Here is a 21,529-nt window from a genome sequence, read left to right on the forward strand (position 1 = left end):
AGCAAATGAAGGGGGAGGAAGAGAGAATGGAGCACATGCTGGCCCATCAGTCCTGGAGGACTATATCCCCGCTCTGAACAGCCAACGAACAAAGTGGGCAATATGGCTGATTCCACTATGAGACACATCATCCCTTGATGGCCTAGGATCCTAAGGGGGACAACATTGGCGACTCAGTGTTGGGACTGACCCATACTGACCCTGTGACACTGAGGCAAACCACTAAAAGTGTGCAGCAGAGCAACCGTGGGAGCAGAGAAGGGAGCCCCTGAGGGAATACAAAGGACAGACTCTGGGGCCAAAGCATGGTACCCCATGGGACCTGACTGAAGGATACGCCTAGAGATAAAAAGTCAGACCTTGATGTATGTACAGGTTTTTCTTTCTTTCTAAAATTTTTTCTTTTAATTAATTTATTCTTCTATGAGTAATTGGTTTCCTTTATGTTGTTATCGCTGTGTTCTCACCCATTGCCTATCTTGCTATGGCTTGATTTTTGGTGCATATCATTATCTCTACACATCTATCTAGATAAGATAGACTGGATGAATAGTCTGGAGGAGAAAACAATGGGACCAATGGTTCTGGGGTGACACAGGAGAGGGGTAGGAGGGGGTAAGGAGGTGGTGCTAACTAACCCAGAGACAGGCGAGCAACATGTGATCCAAAATCAGTGGCAAGGAGGGTATGGGAGGCCTGATTGGGATTCAGCAAGAGCAAGGTAACCGAGAGAAATTACTGAAACCCAAATGAAGGCTGAGCATGATAGTGGAACATGAGGAAAGTAAAAGGAAATAGAGGAAAGAACTAGGTGACAAAGGGTATTTACAGGAGTCTAAAGACTGGAATGTACATATGTAAATGTATTTATATAAGAGTGTGGGGAAACAGATTTTTGTGCATTTATTTATAGGTTTAGTATTAAGACAGCAGATGGACATTGGGCCTCCACTCAAGCACTTACTCAATGCAAGAACACTTGGTTCTATTACATTGAAATTCCATGATGCACACCTCCTGGACACGATAGCTGAAGAAAAATGTGAGCACAAGCAAATGTGATGAAGAAAGTTGATGGTGCCTGGCTAACAAAAGATATAGCTTCTGGGGTCTTAAAGGCTTGAAGATAAACAAGCAGACATCTAGCTGAGAATAAAACCCACATAGAAGAAGCACACCAGCCTGTCTGAACACGAGGTGTAGAAGGGACCAGTTATCAGACATCAAAGAACTAAAAATCATATCAGTGGGTGCCCACCTTCCTGATATGATCAGTGAAGGCAAACATGGACAAAAGCAAATGTGGTGAAGAAAGCTAATGGTGCCCGGCTATCAAAAGATATACCATCTGTGGTCTTAAAGGCTTGAAGATAAACAAGCGGTGATCTAGCTACGAAGCATCAAAGCCCACATGGAAGAAGCACACCAGCTTGTCTGGCCACAAGGTGTAGAAGGGACCAGTTATCAGACATCAAAGAACTAAAAATCATAACAGTGTGTGCCCACCTTCCTGATACGATCAATGAAGACAAACGTGTGTATAAGCAAATGTGGTGAAGAAAACTAATGGTTCCCGGCTAGCAAAAGATATAGCATCTGGCGTCTTGGAGGCTCGAAGATAAACATGTGGCCATCTAATTCAGAAGCAACAAAGCCCACATGGAAGAAACACACCAACCTGTGTAACCACGAGCTGTCGAAGGGACCAGGTATCAAACATCAAGGAACAAGAAATCATATCATTGTAAATGTGTGAGTGCAGAATGGAGACTCAAAGCCCATTAGCAGCCAACCAGACACCCCTTTACTGAAGGGTTGTAGGGATGAGATGAGCCAGTCAGGGTGTAGGATTACAACGCTGAAACATACAACTTTCCTCTAGTTCGTATATACTTCCCCCACTATCATGATAGCAATTCTACCTTACAAATCTGGCTAGACCAGAGGATTTAATTTACATTGGTATAGATTGCAACTCAAACACAGGGAATCCAGGGCAGATGACTCCTCCAGGACCAGTGGTAAGAGTGGCGATGCTTGGAGAGTGGAGGGAATGTGGGGTAGAAAAGGGGAACTGATTACAAGAATCTACATATAGCCTCCTCCCTGGGGGATGGGCAGCAGAGAATAGGACAGGAGGAGACGTCGGACAGTGTAACATATGATAGAATAATAAATTATGAATTATGAAGGGTTCATGAGGTAGGGGGGAGTGCGAAGGGAGAGGGAAAACGAGCAGCTGATATTAAGGGCTCAAATGTAAGGCAAATGTTTTGAGAATGATGATGGCAACATATGTACATATGCACTAGACACAATGTATGTATGTATGGCTAGTGATAAGAATTGTACGAGGCCCCAATAAAATGATCTTTTAAAAACCCAAATATATTCCATTGTTTGTATATTAAAGTCTCTTTGTCCATTCTCCTAATCAGTTGTATTCAGGTTGTTACCTACTTATGAACAGTGTTGTTATGAACACGGGCTTGTTCTATGACTATTAGTTCTTTAGCCTATATATCAAGTAGAGCTATTACTGAACCTTATGGCATTTCTATTCCCAGTTGTTTCACGTATCACCATATTAATTTCCACAATCACTGTATATATTTAAATCACACCAGCAGGATGTGAGATTCCAAGCTCTTTTTACCCTCTTCTTCATTTGATGTTTTCTGTTGGTTTTTAAAATTTGGCTGTCATTGTTTGTATAAGGTGGCTTTTCATTGTTGCTATGTATTGAACCTCTTAGATGACTAGCGATTGGGAGAATTTCTTCATATATTTGTTGGTCATTTTGATGTCATCATTGGCGAACTATCTGTCCTTTGCTAATTATTAAAAATTGGGTCATTCTTTTCTTTTAGAAGTATTGCAGTTTTTTTTACAGATTTTACAGATTAGTCTCCTGTATATTGTGTCATTGTAAAAATATTTCCACAGTCCTGAGATCTCTTTTCACTTTTGTGACGAAGTATTTTGATACATATAGTATCTTAATTATAGTAGCTTTCAGTGTTAAATTTTGTCTTTTACTATATGTGTCTCCTTCATTATATTTGACAGTGTATCTATGCCATGCAATAGAGATCTTAAGTTATCCCTAATTTCTTTTTGATAATTTTTATAATTCTGGGATTTACATGTAGGTCTTTGATCCCTCTTGAGCTCATTTTTTATAAGGGTTGAAGTATGAATCTGGCTTTATTCTTCTGCTAATGGATATACAATTTTGCCAGCACCATTATTTAAAGATACTATGTCTATCCCTTATGTTTTTGGCTCTTTATCAAAGATTAATTATCTTTAAGTGGATGAATTTATTTCTGGGTTTTATATTCTGTTCCATTGGTCAATGTGGTAGTTACATAATCTCCTGTCAACTTGCGCACAGGTGGAGTCTAGCCTGTCAATCAGATTGCAGCCTGATAACTTCATTTGTAGGCTCAAAGGAGATATATAGATCTTCAGAGGGCAGACACATTCTCTGCTTGGTATTGCTGATGACAAGCCTCATGGAGCTATGCAAGCCAGAGCTCAGGATCTGGAGTAGCCTCATGGAGACTCACGCCAGTACTGAGATGCTTCCACTACCACTGTATCCACAAGACTTTCCACCTACTGGTCTGTGATCTTCCAGCTTTTGTCATCATTGTACGTTTTTCATGAGTTTGAAGAGGAAATTATAGACTAGTATCAGATATATGGGCTAATATCAGGTTTTTGGACTTGCGCTGGACTGGGCTGCGATGTTGTACAATTACTCTTTTATATAAAGCTCTTTCTTATACACACGAGGGCCTATGAATTTGTTTCTCTAGTCCACCTGTACTAACAGTCTATGTACTTAACATTGTTCCAGTACATGGCTGGTTTAATTACCATAGCTCTACCCAAATCTAATTACAATAGATTTTGATGTCTGCAAGTGGGAGGCTGCCTATTTGTTCTTCCTAAGAAGTCTTTTGCTCATCCTGAACTGTTTCTTCACCATATAAAGTTAGTAATTACTTTTCCTAATTCTTTAAAGAATGAAATTGGGATCAAATTCAGAAAAGTGTTGTATTTATAGAATCCTTTGGGTAGTACTGATACTTTTATAATGTTAATTCTTCCTATCGATAAACATGGAATATTGTTCCATGTAAGAAGACTTGTTGGTTTCTTCTAGTAAGAAATGCTCTGTACTTTTCTTTGTACAAGGTATTTGTAACTCTTGTTAGATTTATTTCTAAGTATTGCATGTTTTTTTGTAAATGGTATTGCTTTATTGATCTATTATTCAGAGCTCTCTTCATTTTTAAAAATCTTTTTATTGGAAGCTTATAGAACTCTTATCACAATCCATACATACATACATAGTGTCAAACACATTTGTACACATGTTTCCATCATCGTTTTCAAAGCATGTTCTTTCTACTTGAGCCCTTGGTATCAGCTCCTCATGTTCCCCCTCCCTCTTCCTCCCTCCCTCATGTGCCCTTGATAATTTATAAATTATTGTTATTTTTTCATGTATTTCACTGTCCAATGTTTCCTTTTACCCTCTTGTCTGTTGTCTATCCTCCTGGGAGGGGGTTGTTGGTCATTGTGATTGGTACCCTCTTTCTCCCCCCAACTTCCCTTTCCCCTCTTGGTATGGCTACTCTCAACATTGGTCCCGAGGAGTTTATCTGTCCTGTATTCCCTGTGTTTCCAGCTTTTATCTGTACCCATGTACATGTTCTGATCTAGCCAGATTTGTAAGGTAGAATTAGGGTCATGATAGTGGTGGGGAGGAAGCATTAAAGAACCGGAGAAAAGTGGTATGTTTCATCGGTGCTATACTCTATCCTGACTGGCCCGTGTTCTCCCCATGACCCTTCTGTAAGGGGATATCCAATTGCTTACAGATTGGCTTTGGGCCTCCAATCCATACTCCCCCCACATTCACATTATGATTTTTTGTTCTGGATCTTTGATACCTGATACCTGATCCCATAAACACCTCATGATTACACAGGCTGTTGTGCTTCTTCCATGTGGGCTTTCTTGCTTCTCAACTAGATGACTACTTGTTTACTTTCAAGCCTTTAAGACGCCAGATGCTATATCTTTTGATAGCCAGGCAGCATTAGCTTTCTTCACCACATTTGCTTATGCACACACTTTGTCTTCAGCCATGGTATTGGGAAGGTGCAGAGCTCTCTCTTCCTTAATATACAAAAAAATTGATTTTGTATGCTAATCTTGTATCCTGTCATGTTCCTGAATCTTCTGATTGTTTCCAATTTTTGTTTTCCTTGTTGTTGAGTCTTTAGAGTTGTTTATGTATAAAATCATGTCCATTGCAAATAGTGAGACTTCCAGCACAATTTTGCATAAGAGTTGCAAAAAGGGCATTCTTATGTGCTTCCTATTTGCCAGAGGAATGTATGCAGTTTTTCCTCATTAAGTGAGATGTTGGCTGTTGGTTTGCATTTATTGTCTTTATTGTGTTGAAACTTTCCCCTTCTATTCCTGTTTTGTCACATATATTTATCAGGAATGGGTGTTGTATATTGTCGAATACCTTTTAATGCATCAATTGATATGATCATATGGTTTTTATTTTTTGTTTTATGTGGTCGATTATATTGATTGTTTTTCTACTGTTGAACCATCCTTGTGCATTTAGTATGAATCCCACTGATCATAATGTATTATTTTTTGATACATTGTTGTATTATCTTGACTAGGATTTTTCTAAGAAATATTGCATCTATGTTCATATAGTTCTGTTATTTTTTATTTTGGTGTCATGTTTTTGCCTGACTTTGGTATTAGGGTTATCCTTGTTTCATATAATGAGGTTGAGAATTTGCTTCCCTTTTCTACATTCTGGAAGAGTTTGTGTACAATTGGTGTCAGCTCTTCTCTGAATGCTTGGTATAATTCTCTAGTTAAGTCATCTGGCTCTGGAATTTTCTGTTGAAAAAATTTAAATGACCTGGTATATTTATTCTTTTATATGAGTCTGTTGAGGTTTTCATCAGTCAGTGTTAATTTGGGTGAATGATGTGTCTCTAGAAATTTATCCATTTCATCTAGGTTTTCATCTTCTTTGGAGTACAGCCTTTCATAGCAGCGTGTGTTTTTTTAAAATTTTCATTGGATTCTGTTGTGATGTCATCCTTTTCATCTCTTATTCTTCATATTTGAATTTTCTCTTTCTTCTTCTTTATTAAGTTTGCCAGTGATTTATCAATTTTATTAATCCTTTCAAAGAGCCAACTTCTTGTCATGTTGACTTTTCTAAGGCATTTGTTTTCCAGAGTCACTTATTTCTTCTCTAATGTTTATGATTTTTTCTTCTTGTGGTGATTAAAGGTTTATGTTGTTGTTCTTTTTATAGTTGTTCCCAGTTAATGCATTAATTTTGATTCTTGACCTTTTTTTCACGTGTGCATTTTTTAGAATAAATTGCCCTCTGGGCACTGCTTTTGCTGTGTCTGAAAGGTTTTAGTATGTTGTGTTTTCCTTCTCACTTGATTGAGGGAATTTTTTTTATTTCATCAATTACTCAATAGCTTTTAAGTAGTCTTTTGCTAATTACTATGCATTGATATTTCTCCTTGGTGTATTGCTGATTTCTAATGTTATAGCATTGTGATATGAGAAAATCTATGGTAAAATCTTAATATTCTAAAATTTATTAAAGTTTGTTTTGTGTCCTAACATATGATTTATTCTTGAGAATGTTTCATATACACTAGAAAAGAATATATACTGTACTGTTGTGGGGTGGAGTGCTCTGTCTATGCCTCTGAGATCAAGTCAGTTAATTGTAAAAGTTCTTCTGTTTTTTCTTTGAGTTTCTTTCCCAGTGAGCTGTCCTTTCTTGTAAATAGTGTATTGAAGTTTCCTGCTATATTTGTTGTAGTGTATTTCTCTCTTCAGCTCTGTAAGGCTTTGATTAACATATATCAAGGATCTTTCATTGGTTAGTATATGTTTATCATGGTCATATGTTTTTGTTATACTGTCCTTTTATTCTTTATATAATGGCCTTCTTTGTGTTATATGATGGATCTTGCCTTTTAGTTTAATTTCTCAGAAGTTTATATTGCTTTCCTACTTTTTGTCGATGCATTAGCTTGATATATCTTTTCTGTCCTTTGAGTTCTAGTTTATTCCTCTCTTTGTGACTAAGGCATATTTCTTTGAGGCAGAATATTTATAGGTCCTGTTTTCTTATTCAGCCTGTTACTTTTTCCCCCTTGACTGGTGCATTTAATCCACATAAATTCAGTGTCATTATTGACTGGTATAAATACAATGCTGTAATTTTATCTGGTTTGTTTGTTTGAGGTGCTTCACAGAGGCACACATGTTATTGCTAGTGGCAGCCTGTTGCAGAAGAGGACACAGCAGCAGCCTTTTTCAGTGGTCAGTGACCAGAAGTAGGGGGTGGGTAGTTTTGTGTAGTGGTGGCTCCTGACAGAGGAGCATGCAGTGGCAGTGAAAGGAAGCTGATAGATAGCAATGAGCAGATAGAAAAAAGTACTGAGAACCTGGTGTGTGTATCTGCTCTTTTCCCCTTTCCGAAAATCTCTGGGGTGTACACACCCCAGTCCTCTTACCTTTTCTGTTCTCCACATTTCTAAGGAGCTTAGGTTTTCCATCTCACTTAGCTCTCCTGATTGTTGTAGAGAAGTTTCCCCAGTGCTTGTGACTAATTTGTCATATTCCCTGGAATCCCCTGGGGATTCTAAAATATTTTACTTTGTCATCGTGAACACCCTTCAAATTTTTATTCAAAATATTGAAATATATATATAACCAATAATCAAGAAATTGAAAATATTCTCTTGCAAATGGAAACTATACAAATATGTTTTTATTACCACTCCCATACAGTATTGTGCTGGAAATATTAGCCAGAGCTTCATGGCACAAAATGAAGTTAAAAACATTCAAATTACCAAAGAAGTAAAATTATATATGTCGATGATATGATCTTATACATAGAAAGTACCAAAGATCCAGCAAGCAAATTGTTTGAACTAATTGATTCAGTAAATTGACAGGGTATAAAATAGACTTAACAAAATTACAAAGAGATCTCTGAAAATAAAATTGGGAAAAGAATATCATTTACAATACTCAATAAAAGATGAAATACTTAGGAATAAATAAAATCATAGAAACAAAAAACTTGTAGAACGAGAACTGCAAAACACTACTATAAGAAACCAAAAGAGGCCTATGTATATTTAAATAAGTCACTTTATTAGGGCTCATCCAACTCATCACAATCCATACATACATCAATAATGTAAAGCACATTTGTATATTCATTGACCTCATCATTCTCAAAATATTTGCCCTCCTCTTAAGCCCCTGGCATCAGCTCCTCAATTTTGCCCCTCCCTCCCTGCTCCCCTCTCCCTCATGAACCCTTGATAAATTTATAAATTATTATTTTGCACAGTCCAACGTCTCCCTTCACCCATTTTTGTTGTCCATCCCCCAAGGAGGATGTTATGTATAGATCATTGTAATCGGTTCCCCCTTTCCAACCCACCCTCCCTCCACCCTCCTGGTACTGCCACTCTCACCACTGGCCGAGGGGATCATCTGCCTTTGATTCCCTGTGTTTCCAGTTCCTATCTGTACCAGTGTACATCCTCTGGTCTAGTCACATTTGTAAGGTAGAATTGGGATCATAATAGTGGGTGGGGAGGAAGCATTTAGGAACTAGAGGAAAGTTTTATGTTTCATCATTGCTACATTGTACCCTGACTGGCTCATCTCCTCCCCAAGACCCTTCTGTAAGGGGATGTCCAGTGGCCTACAAATGGGCTTTGGGTCTCCACTCTGAACCCCCCTCCTTCACAATGATATTATTTTTTGTTCTTTGATGCCTGACAACTGATCCCCTCAGCACCTTTTGCTCACACAGGCTGGTGTGCTTCTTCCATGTGGGCTTTGTTGCTTCTGTGCTAGATGGCCGCTTGTTTACCTTCAAGCTTTTAAGACCCCAGATGCTGTATATTTGGATAGCCCGGTATCATGAGCAATCTTCACCATATTTGCTTTTGCAACCATTTGTCTTCAGCGATCACATCGGGAAGGTGAGCATCATAGAATGCTAGTTTAATAGAACAATGTATTCTTGCATTGAGGGAGTACTTGAGTGGAGGCCCAATATCCATCTGCTGCCTTAATACTAAATTTATAAATGTATGCACATAGGTATATTTCGCCATCCTCATATATAAATATATTTACATATGTACATGCCTTTATTTAGACCTCTATCAATGCCCTTTGCCTCCTAGCTCTTTCCTCTATTTCCTTTGACTCTCCTCTTGTCCCACTATCATGTTCAGTCTTCATTTGGGTTTCAATAATTCCTCTTGGTTACATTATCTTGATCATGCCCTACCAGGCCTCCTACACCCTCTTCACCACGGATTTGGATCACTGGTTGTTCCCTTGTCCCTGGGTTTGTTAACACCACTACCTTTCCCCCACCTCCCCCTCTCCATGTCCTCCTAAAACTGTTGGTCCTGTTGTTTTCTCCTCCAAATTATTCATCCAGCCTATCTTATTTAGACAGACCCGCGGAGATAATAACATGCACAAAAACAAGACAGAGAAAAACCAAGCAAAAAATAAAACAAAAAAACAATGACAAAAAACAACACAAGAAAGAAAAACTTGTAGTTAGTTCAAGGACTGTTTCTTAGGCTTTAGGAGTGTTTTCCAGTCATGTCTGTTGGGGCGCCACACCCTAGGCCCAAAGTCTGTTTTTGGTATTTCCTGGGGACTTCATTGCTCTGTTCCCTTGCTGTTCTGTTGTACACACTTAGTGTTTTGCCTCGGTGTGGTGGGATCAGATCCGGTGGAATTCCCACACTGCGTCTCCAGTGTTTCCCCTTGTAGGGCTGTGGGTCAGTGAGGAATGTCATGTCTCATAATGGGGGCGGCCATATGGTCTTCTCTATAAATTGGCTGCTCTGAGCGGGACTATCGTCCTCAAGGCTTGGTGGGCCACGATGTGCTTCACTCTCTCTTCCTCCCCCTTCATTTGCTTCTCAGACATGTCCCTCTCCCTGAGCTGCAGCTTCAGTGCTGTCCTCTGAAATAAATTCTTCTGTGGGGAGGGGCAGGTGTCCATGTAGTTGGGTTTGGGGCCGGCCCCTCAGACCTCTCCACTGTTTCCCTACTCCATGCCAGCATGTTGCATTCACATCTTGGAGCACTGGGTTGAAGTCTGGTGCCTGTTTCCATGTGGAGATATAAACAATATCCTCTCCTTGGGTGGATTAGTGAGGCCTATGTACATTGAAGAATGTTCCATATACATGAATAGAAATACTGAACATTATGAAAATGCCAATACATCCCAAAGTGATTTATATATAAAATGTAATTCCAATTCAAATCCCAAAATTATTCTTTGAAATATAGAACCACTAATCACAAACTTTATATTGAAATGAAAGAGATCCTAAATAAGCAAAGAACTATTAAAGAATTAAAAGTAGGATAATTCTCATTTCCTAATCTCAAAACCATGGTTGTCAAAACATTCTGGGGATTCTGGGCACCTACTTGATTCTAGTCTCATTCCAAGGACAGTTTGTTTTATAAAATGGCCCTTCTCAATACTCATCTTCATGAAGAGATCACTGAAGATAAGGATGCTACAGCAATGTGTGGTGAAGAAAGCAGATGGTTGCTGACTATCAATTGGAGCAGTGCTTGGGCTTTTATTCAAACTGTTTTTCATTGTTTTTATTCAAACAAGCAGCCAAGTGTCAACTAAATCCATATCACAAAAGTAAAGCAGACTGAGTGGTCTAAAGACAACAATAACAAAATGTAAATGTGATGAAGGAAAAAGTATCAGAACTTAAATCATGAATACCCAATTTGTAGAAGGTTAAGGAGGACAGTGGGAGTCCAAAAGCCATTTGCAGAGCATTAAGTCAGATTACACTCTGGCAGAACCCCTCTGTCTACAGGTGAGGAAGTCAAACAGCTTTACTATCAGTCAGAGATCATTTAAAACTTGATTATGTTGCATGGAACTATGGTATAATATGATACCTGGTCAGTTAACCTCCTCTTGACCCAACCTGAATTTTCACTAGGTTTAAATATTTTTTGCTTGCTTCATAACAAAAATTTCTTCTCTGACATTTTAATATTGTTGGTGGTCTTTTCTTTCTTACTTTTAATTTTTCTTTCTGTTTTATTATTTTAACTTTTATTGTTTCTGTTAGATTTTCCAGTTTATGAAGCACAGGAGTGGATGCATAGAGATGATAACTGATGTAATTTTTATTTGGGAATGGGGGTAGTGGTGAGGATGCTGAAAGGAATTGGGGAACAAATAATGAATGCAGGAAGGGTGAGGACACACCAGAAATAATGGTGATGATGTATATACACCTCTTTTTAAATGATACTTAACTGTAGAAGTGTATAATATGTGAATTGTATGTTGATAAACTATTAAAAACCATTGTGTTACTGGTACTTGTTCTAGATAAAGAGAATAATGAGAGAGATTAGAGAACCCAGAAGTAAATCCATAAGAATATGGACTGCTGCTCTTTGACAAAGGGACAAAACAGATTAAATGGGGAACACATAATATCGTTAACAGATAGTGCTGGATAGCCATTAGCAGAACAATGAAACAGGACTCATCTCACTCCTTATACAAAAAGTGAACTTATGATAGCTCAAGGGCTTAGAATACAAAGATAATAAAAGGAAAAATGGGTAAAATGAGGGGCCCTAATGGTCTAAACATACCATTCTACCAGCACAATGGAAAACTCACAAACAGTGGAAAGCAAAGCAGATGCCTAGGACTTTCTAAAACGTAGACACTTATTTACATAAACATATTTTGCTGAAAGTGGGAGATCCCAGAAAATGACATCACTGATAGTACATTGAGGGTATTGCAATGAATGAACTGAATCAGAATATGTACGAATTGTTGAATACAAAATAATGAATTACTTTGTAAATCCACCAAATTCACAATAAAAAAGCTTTTAGAAAGCTCATTAGTAGCCATCTAACATGAAATCCTGATAGCTCCCTGTTCATAGGGGAAGAGTGACAAAAAATCAAGACACATGGAAATAATTACTTCAATGGACTAACAGACCCAAACAAAAGAAAGCAAAATCACAAAATCTAGATGGTGCCTGGGCAACACTACTAACTGTTCTAAAAAGAGCTGCATTAGAAATCCCTATGGGAGAAAAACATGGAACTATTCAGTCATGTTAGAGACCTGGCTTACTAGTGGAGTAGAGACTGGTAGCACCTCCCAAACTATGGTCTTAAACCATTCTTCAGCTCTAAAACGGAACTTACTTCAGTGTTAGAATAATCAGCCATTTCAAAAGGCTAAGAAGGAAGGAGTGATACAGCTACACGGGCAAAGAGTAAACAGTGGGAGGAAGTAGGATAAGTGATGGTACATTGAGAGATTTAAATAGATAAGTTGCTATAAAATGTGTAGGAATTGTAGAATGTAAAACTGATTGTCTGCCCTGTAGACCTTCACTTAAAATCAAAATAAAAAGTTGAAACAAAACAAAGATAATGGCTATAGCCCTAGTAGCCAATTTTTCCTTTCCCCTCAAAGTACTTCTGATGTTGCACAATCAATCAGACAAGAAAATAATTTACTGGATCTAGTCAGATACAGAAAATACAAGCCTGTATCTAATATACTCAGCACCCACTGTAGCACTCACATTACTTTTAAGGGAAAAAAACAACAAGGAAAATAAAAATAGGACAATAGACATCATCTCTCATCAGACTCACAACAATTTATACTGAGCACACACTGATGAATTTGGCATATTGTACCAAACTTGTTACTCTCTGGACTTCAATTTCCTCACTTTTAAACCAGGAAGTTGGTCATATCAGTGTTTTGTAACCATGTTGGGTATTATTATCTGAAAACCCTCCCTTCTGGGCACTTCCTGCAAAGTTGTACTTCCTGAGAACACACAGAGCAGAAGTGATCATGAGTCCACTGGTTATTATTATTATTATCATTAATTTTAATTATTGGTCTCATATCCCTATATGAATCTGATTAATACTTTGAACCCTATCCCAAGAAAAATGTACATGATTACACATAGGAATATTTTATTAAGCACCTTCAGGGATATAAGGACCTTCATAAATTTCTTGCTAACCCACTAGGAAAGTCATGTCTGGGAAGATATCTCATTATTTTTAGGTACTGTCAAGTTCGCCCTGACTGATAGCAAACTTACGTATAACAGAATTCATGTTGCTTACTTCTATGTGATCCTCACAATCAATCATCACTATGTTTGATCCCATTTTTACAGATACTTTGTCTAAGAACATATATAAAAATTCCTTTATATTTAATATTCCATGTATCTCTAGTGTCAGCAGACTTAACCCAAAGCAAAACTGGCGGGTATTTCTGTGCACCCTTCCCATTTCTCTTAAGCATTCCTTTCTCTGGATTCTCTTGAATTTTCATGATATCTACTGAAAGAAGATTTAACTGATTACATTATATTAGGTAAGGAATTAAAAATTATACAGGATAACTTTCCCAGCAGAGTTTGCTGTTGCAAAAAAAGCTACAGGGGAAGAATTGAAAGAAACATACATGAAATGTTGACTTTTATGATCTGGTGGCAAGTATGTGAGGGAGTTTAAGAGTGGTATAAAACTTGAATTTTATAGCATATTTGTGAGATAGGTGATCCTCCAATCTGTTTATGGATAAAGTTGGTTGTTCTTTGCTGGTCTTAGTCCACAAGCTAAGTCCACAGTCTAATACAGGCTTTATTAATTACTTTTGTGATCTTCAGGGTCTAGTACAATAGAAAACCTAACCAATAGATTAATGCTAATTATAAGAGCATAAAATTGATAACAATGAAAGAAATCCTGGGCTGTACATCCAAAGAGCACACTTTTATTCCTTTAATGTGAATATTATTTTTGATTGAGAAATTCAGTCCTTATCTGAATTTACCTTGCAACTTGTAGTATAATGTTCTCTGGATATTTTCAAATGGCAAATTAGGTTTTCTGGAACATCTAGGCTCTAAATTTATTCCAATACACTATGACACAATTTCTTCTTACTTTGAATATGGTTTTAGGGACTATATGTTTTTATATTATGGATGTTGTTGAAGTATGCTGTCAAATTGATTTCAACAACTAATGACATATGACAGAAAATTGTCTCATTGGATTTTCCTATGTTGTAATGTACTCTATTGAAGGATTCTATGGGAAAAATATTACGATGGAAGAATTAAAATAAGATGGACGGAAGAAATAGAGAATTTAGTACAAATTTTTTGTACAAAAAAGAATGGGCAGATAATAAACAATAGAAAGAAGTAGCTTATAATCAAGAATCAATGAAATTGAAGAAAGAAATACAAGTTTTACTAAAGGTGTTATTGAAAGGCAAGCATCCAGGAATTAAAAAACATCAATAGAAATGAAAATGCTTCAACAAACTGATATAGCACTGGAAGTAAATTTGGAAGACACAAACCTAGTCAATCAACTTTTAGAGATACATATTTATGCCCATTTCAAAGAAGGATAATCCAACATATTATAGAAATGTTTGACAATGGCATTAATATCGCATGCAAGGAAATTTTCGATGAGTATAATAAAAAAATAATTGCAGTACAGAAGTGCCAATTAAAAAAAATCATTTTATTGGGGCTCATACAACTCATCACAATTCATACATACATCAATTGTGTAAAACACACTTATACAGTGGTTGCCCTCATCATTCTCAAGGTTCGCTTTCCCTGTGGGTTCCTGGAATCAGCTCCTCATCTTCCTTTTTCCCTCCCCCTGCCTCCCTGCTCTCCCCTCCCTCATAAACCCTTAATAATTTATAAATTATTATTTTATCTTATCGCACACTGCCTGGCGTCTCCCTTCACCCACCTTTCTGTTGCCCATCCCCCAGAGAGGAGGTTATATGTAGATCCTTGTGATTGGTTCCCCCTTTCTACCCCTCTTTCCCTCCCGGTATCGCCACTCTCACCACTGGTCCTGAGGGGTTCATCTGTCCTAGATTCCCTGTGTTTCCAGTTCCCATCTGTACCTCTGTGAATCCTCTGATCTAACCAGGTTTGCAAGGTAGAATTGGGATCATGATAGTGTGGGGAGGAAGTGTTTAAGAGGTAGAGGAAGGTTGTGAGTTTCATTGTTGCTACACTGAATCCTGAGTGACTCATCTCCTCCCAACTACCCCTCTTCAAGGGATGTCCAGTTGTCTACAGATGGACATTGGGTCCCCATCATGCACTCCCCTCATTCACAGTGTTATGATTCGCCCCTTCCTTTGGTGCTTGAAACCTTGGCTCCTTGGCCCTTCATAATCACACATGTTGGTGTGCTGCTTCCGTGTGAGCTTTGTTGTTTCTGGGCTAGATGGCCGCTTGCTTACTTTCAAGTCCTTCAGACCCCAGACGCTATGTCTCTTGATAGCCGGGCACCATCAGCCTTCTTCACCACAGTTACTTATGCACACATTCATCTTCAGCGTTTATGTGGGGAAGGTGATCACACAATGATAGTTTTTGTTCTTTGGTGTCTGTTACCTGATCCCTTCAACACCTCATGATCACACAGGCTTGTTTGCTTCTTCTCTGTGGGCTTTGTTGCTTCTGAACTAGATGACTGCTTGTTTACCTTCAAGGTTTTAAGATGCCAGACGCTATATCTTTTGATAGCCGGGCACCATCAGCTTTCTTCACCACGTTTGCTTATACACACGTCTGTTTTCAGCGATCATGTTGGGAAGGTGGTTATCATGAAATGACCATTTAGCTGAGCAAGGTGCTCTTGTATTAAGGGAATGCGCCAGAGGAGGCCCAATATCCAGCTGCTACCCTACTACTAAACCTATAAAATATGCACAAAGGTCTATTTCCCCTATAATCATAAATATATTTACATAATGTACATGTCTGTATTTAGGCTTAACTGGATTCCGAAGAGTATGTGGAACAAGGGTTATCATTGTTGATGTGAGATGAATGCTGGCTGAAAGTAGAAAATTGCAAGAAATATATTTACTTGTGTTTTATTGAGTCTGGAAAGGCATTAGACTATGTGGATCCTAACAAATGATGGATAATATTATCAAGAATTGGAATTCTAGAACACTTAATTGTGCTTATGCAAAACCTATATAAAGGCCAAAAGGGAGTTTTTTGAACCGAGCTAAGGGATACTGTATGACTTAAAATCAAGAAAGTTATGTGTCAGGGTTATATCACTTCAACATACTTATTCAATCTGTATATTGAACAATCTTAGAATTTGAATTATATGAAGAAGAAATAAGCATCAGGATTGGAAGAAGGCTTACTAAGGGCATGTAATATGCAGATGACACAATCTTGCTTGCTGAATGCAAAGAGGATTTGAGGCCCTTACTGATGAAGAGCAAAGACTAAGTTATTCAGTATGGATTCAATGTAAACAGAACCAAAATACTCACAATTAGACCAATGGACAGCATATTTATAAACAGAAAAGTTTGAAGTTGTCAAGGATCCACAATCAATGCACACAGAAGCACCTTTCAAAAAATAATATATTGAATTAGACAAATATAGAGCAAAAGATATCTTTAAAGCATGAAGAAATGAAGATGCCATTTTGATGACTAAGGTGAGCCTGACCAAAGCCATATTTTTATATACGTTTTATTGCAGGTTCTTGCGACTCATAATAATCCATACATCAATTGTATCAAGGATATTAGTATATATTTTGCCATCATCAGATCCAAACATCTTCTTTCTACTTGAGCCCTTGTTACCAGCTCCTCTGTTGACCCCCTGAACCCTCTCACCTTTGTGAACACTTGATAAATTATAGATATTATTATTATTTTCATATCTTGCATGCTTCGCTGTCTCCTTTCACCCACATTTCTGTGTTCATCCCAGAGGGAGAAGGAGCTATATGTCAATCCTTTTGATTCGTTCCACCCTTCTCTGAAGCCATATTTTTTTTATCACCTCACATGCATGAAAAAAACTGGATAATGAATAAGAAAGACTGTAGAAGAGTTGATGCATTTGAATTATGATGTTGCCTAAGAATGTTGAAAGATTATGAGGATAGCATACAAATCTGTATTGGAGGAATTGTAGCCAAAATATTCCATGGAAAGAAGTATGGTAATATTTTGTCTCACATACTTCGGACATGTAGTCAAGATGGACCATTTCCTGGACAAGGACATCATGCTTGGTAAGGGAGAGGGTCAGCAAAAAAGAGGAAGATGTTCAATGAGATGATTGATGCAGTAGTTTCAGTAATGGTGCAAACACAACAATTTCATGGATGATGCAGGACTGGACAGAATTGTGTTCTGTTGTGCCTAGGGTTATTATGTGTCCAAATTGACTGGATGGCACTTAATAGACTTTACTTGAGTGGACCTCTAGGTTTTTTTCTCCCAACGAGCTGTTGTTGGGTTCAAACCATTGACCTTTCAGCTCACTTCAATTGAAAATGCACAACCACTCTGTCACTATCATCCCTCCTCACCCACCCCCAAAAGAATAAAGCAAATCTATTGCCAATTACAACTCACAGTCATGCTACAAGACTGGAACTACCACATAGGGTTTCCAACACTGTAAATATTTACTGAAGCAGACCGCCACTTCTTTCTCCTGGACAATCTCAGGTTGCTTTTAACCACAGGCATCGATTTAGCAGAATTCACTTGACCATAGTATTACTAGCATTCTCTCATGCTTTTGTATAAACAATGAACATAAAATTAATAAATTAAATTCATACATTGGTTTTGTAAATTAGCATGGTTTTTGATAAACTGTTTCTCTGCATTTGGCTGTTGGATTATTGTTCAAAATAGAAACCCATTCCCTTTCCTCGAGGATGGATTTCGGTCAAGTGAATTCTGTTTTCTCATCTTCTTCCATGACAAACTCAAACATTTCATTAAAGGGAAACAAGACATGCAACCATAATATAAAGCTGAAAACTGCCAAGGAACAAATTTGTAACTTTGGTGGTCTATGCTGTGATTGCTTGAAATTGTAGCACTGAGAGATTTTTTGAAGTCCTTTAAGACTGTGGGAATTACAAAGATTGAAAAGAATTCCCCTTATGCCTTTACCCCACCATTGTAAACTATAAGGATCTTTATCCCAGCCCTGGGCATCACCTACATTTACATTTATACGTTCCTTTTATCAGTGAATATATGAAGAGTATTAGAATTAGGTTGCAATTTTATGTTTTGCCAATAGATATCACTATAGTCTAGGAGTCCTGGTGGCATAGTGTGTACTCGGGTACCAGCAAGGTCACCAGTTTGAAACCACCAGCTGCTCCTTGGGAGAAAGATGTGGCTTTCTACTCCCATAAAGAGCTACAGTTCAGAAACCCGAAGGCACAGTTCTACCCTGTCCTATAGGGTTGCCATCAGTCAGAATTAATTTAATGCCAGTGAATTTGGTTTTGGTTTATCCCTTTAGCCTGAGGGGTGACAATGCTATTATGTGACTTCACATTTCCATAATTTCAATATTCCACACTTGGACAAAAAATGTAACATTTGAGTCTGTTTTCTCAACTGTAAAATGGAAAGAAAATGATTCCTTCTCTAATCTAGTGATAGTACTAAATGCGTGGGGATTGCTCCCAGCTACTTGCTGTTTATCTTCTTATGGTAGTGGTGACAGAATATTAGGAACACTAGGCTCTGGGATGCCTTGGCACACCATCTTCAAGACTCTGTCCTTATGAGTCTAGGGTGCAGGAAATGAGTCTGTTTGCACCCAGTTCTTCCTAACCACTGTAAAAACACAGAGATTCTGAGGTGAAGAGGAAGTGGGCAGACAGGTAGTGAGAGGCGTTTTAAATAGCTCCAAATTCTTCAGAGGAGGGTATTTATTTCAATGTCATTAGGTCAGAGGATTCAATACCCAAGAATTCTCTAGGAAGGGATCAGTCTCACCCTGAACTGTCTTTTGGAGAGCTACCTAGGGGACAGCATTAGAAAAGCATCCACTGTGATGCCTCCTGCAATAATTCAGCAACTGTGAGAAAGGGTCATGATGAATATTGCAATAGTCCACTATCTATGGAAGAGGTGAGAGGGAATTTAACTTCAGGAAAGAGCTCCATAAAACAATCTATATTCTATCACAAAATGAAAGCCAAGTGCACACACCGAATTGGAAGACAATGAATTGTGGCTCTATAAACAGAAAGGAGAGTTGGTTTTTCTAAGTGCAAACTGCAGCCTCTACATACAGCCTGTAACATAGCCCTACATCATTAATCAGAAAGAGACAGAGAGCCATGTATGCTACCCCCTAGAAAACGGAAATGTTCAGTGTGTACAGAGTGGCTTACAAATTTCACACTGACATCCTGTTGCCACTCTTTACAATATGGTAGTGGCTAGATAATACTGAAATTTTTGTTTCTTACGTTTGGCTTTCTTCTTTTTTCTTTTGACTCCTTGTGCTTCCTTTGTACCCTTTCTTCACTCTCTCATACTCACATGCGCTCTCTCTCTCAATTCCCTTCTGTATTTCTATACTTTTCTTTTTTTGGTAGTAGAGAAGGGTTGGATTTGCTGTTCTCAGAAAAGAGAGCTGGAATCGATGCATGTGTCAGTAGCAACCTTCTTGGTGTGCCTGTTTTGCAAATTCTTTGGAGGTCTCAGGAGAAAACAGAAAACAACTAAAACGGTAAGCCTGAAAATGTGAATGTATAGTTAATTATCCATCATCTTTCCTTTTACCCTCGATGTCTAGAACTGGTCTCTTTACACCAGGCTCCAGGTAACCTGACCCATCTACGAGTGGTTATAGATATAATAAAGCTAGACCACCTTTCCATGTCATTTCCTTGGTATTTGAACAAACAAAATAAGTGTATGGTTGACTGCCTGAGGTAGGAGGGGGAAGGCAACTTTGAACTTGGTGAAATATTAATTTGAAGGACTTTTTCATAGTTGCTAACAAAATGTGTTTAACTCAGCGAATTTTAAAATAAAAGATCTCTGAATATGTACAATTTAGCAAATATGTATTAAGTGCATTAATGTATAGACTGACTTTTATCTACTCTTGTAACTTTTGGGGATGATATTTTTATCTATGGGAAGATTAGAATGGTTCACTTTGTGTATTTTATCCTTTTTAATTTGATCTATTATTAGAAAAATGGGGAATGTAATGTTTCAGGATCTGTACCAAAATGAATATATGCCTCATATCAACTAGTATTAAACAGTTACATACTTTATTGTGAAAGTGCCATCTAAGTAATGGTAGATGTAGAAATTCTGCTTTCAAAAAGATAGCAGTCTGAAAACATATTTAAAATGAAAGAGAAAAAAAGCAAGAGAAGAGACACACTTGCTCTGCTTTTCTCAGATAAATATTTCTTACAAGAGCTAATCCATACATTAAAAAATAGACAAAAGGATTTTGGATTAAATTTACATTTTCTTATACACTTATAATCGACAACTTATTTGGACAAAAATGTAAGTGAAATAGTTTTCTGGTTTGTTTGTTTTTTCTTTTCTATATTCCAAGAGACGATATTTAGTAAGGTGCCCTCTAACTTTAAATCAAACACCCAGGTTATAAACAATGGTTTGCTCTCACTAGGGGTTGTATTCAGAGACTTGAAGGAAGGTACGAGTTTCCCTTTCGGGTGGTGGTGGTTGTTTTTAGGTGCCACTAAGACTCTATTAGTTACAATACATCTATTTAGATCACATAAAAAGCATCCTACAAGAAGCTTGTGTTGTAGAGGTGGATCTTTGTTTAGGTACAGAAAATATCTATGTGCTTCGCACATGTGGATACATGCGCTGCTCTGCTTTGTTCCATGCATTTGGTGATATTACTGTGAGGTAGGAAACATCAGTATATCTATTCTGTCGGCTATAGTGTAAAATGTCACTGAATATTTAAAAGTGAATACGTGCAAAGTAAAATATTGAGTTTTCCAAAATCTCATTTTGTGTCCATCCAAAGACCTCTAGGAGTGAATTAACTGCATTATCTTCTCTTTGTGCCAGGTAACTTCTCATAGATATTTTTAGCACCAATCAAATGTCAACTTTGAGAATTTCCTTCTCCTAACCCCCACCCAATCCTGAGAAGAAAAGCCATAGGTGGTTCTGTTTTCTTTATAATGATCATTACAATGATCTCCCCAAAGCTTTCCTCGGATGCTATAAGTCTCCATCGAAAAATAAGATGTGATCAGAAACAGATGAAGATTATCTCATTCATATAAGCAATAGCAAAGACCTGTGACTATTTTATACATTAGGAATGTAGTCGATTGGGAGTTTGCATGTTAGAGTTGGAAAAAATGGAGGCCCAGAGAGTTAAAGTAACTGGACCAAGTCCTTCTGTGAATCTGTGACAGAGACAAGACTAAAATCCACGTGTTTTAA

The sequence above is a fragment of the Tenrec ecaudatus genome, chromosome X (assembly GCF_050624435.1).
Source record: "Tenrec ecaudatus isolate mTenEca1 chromosome X, mTenEca1.hap1, whole genome shotgun sequence".
NCBI classification, from domain to species: domain Eukaryota; kingdom Metazoa; phylum Chordata; class Mammalia; order Afrosoricida; family Tenrecidae; genus Tenrec; species Tenrec ecaudatus.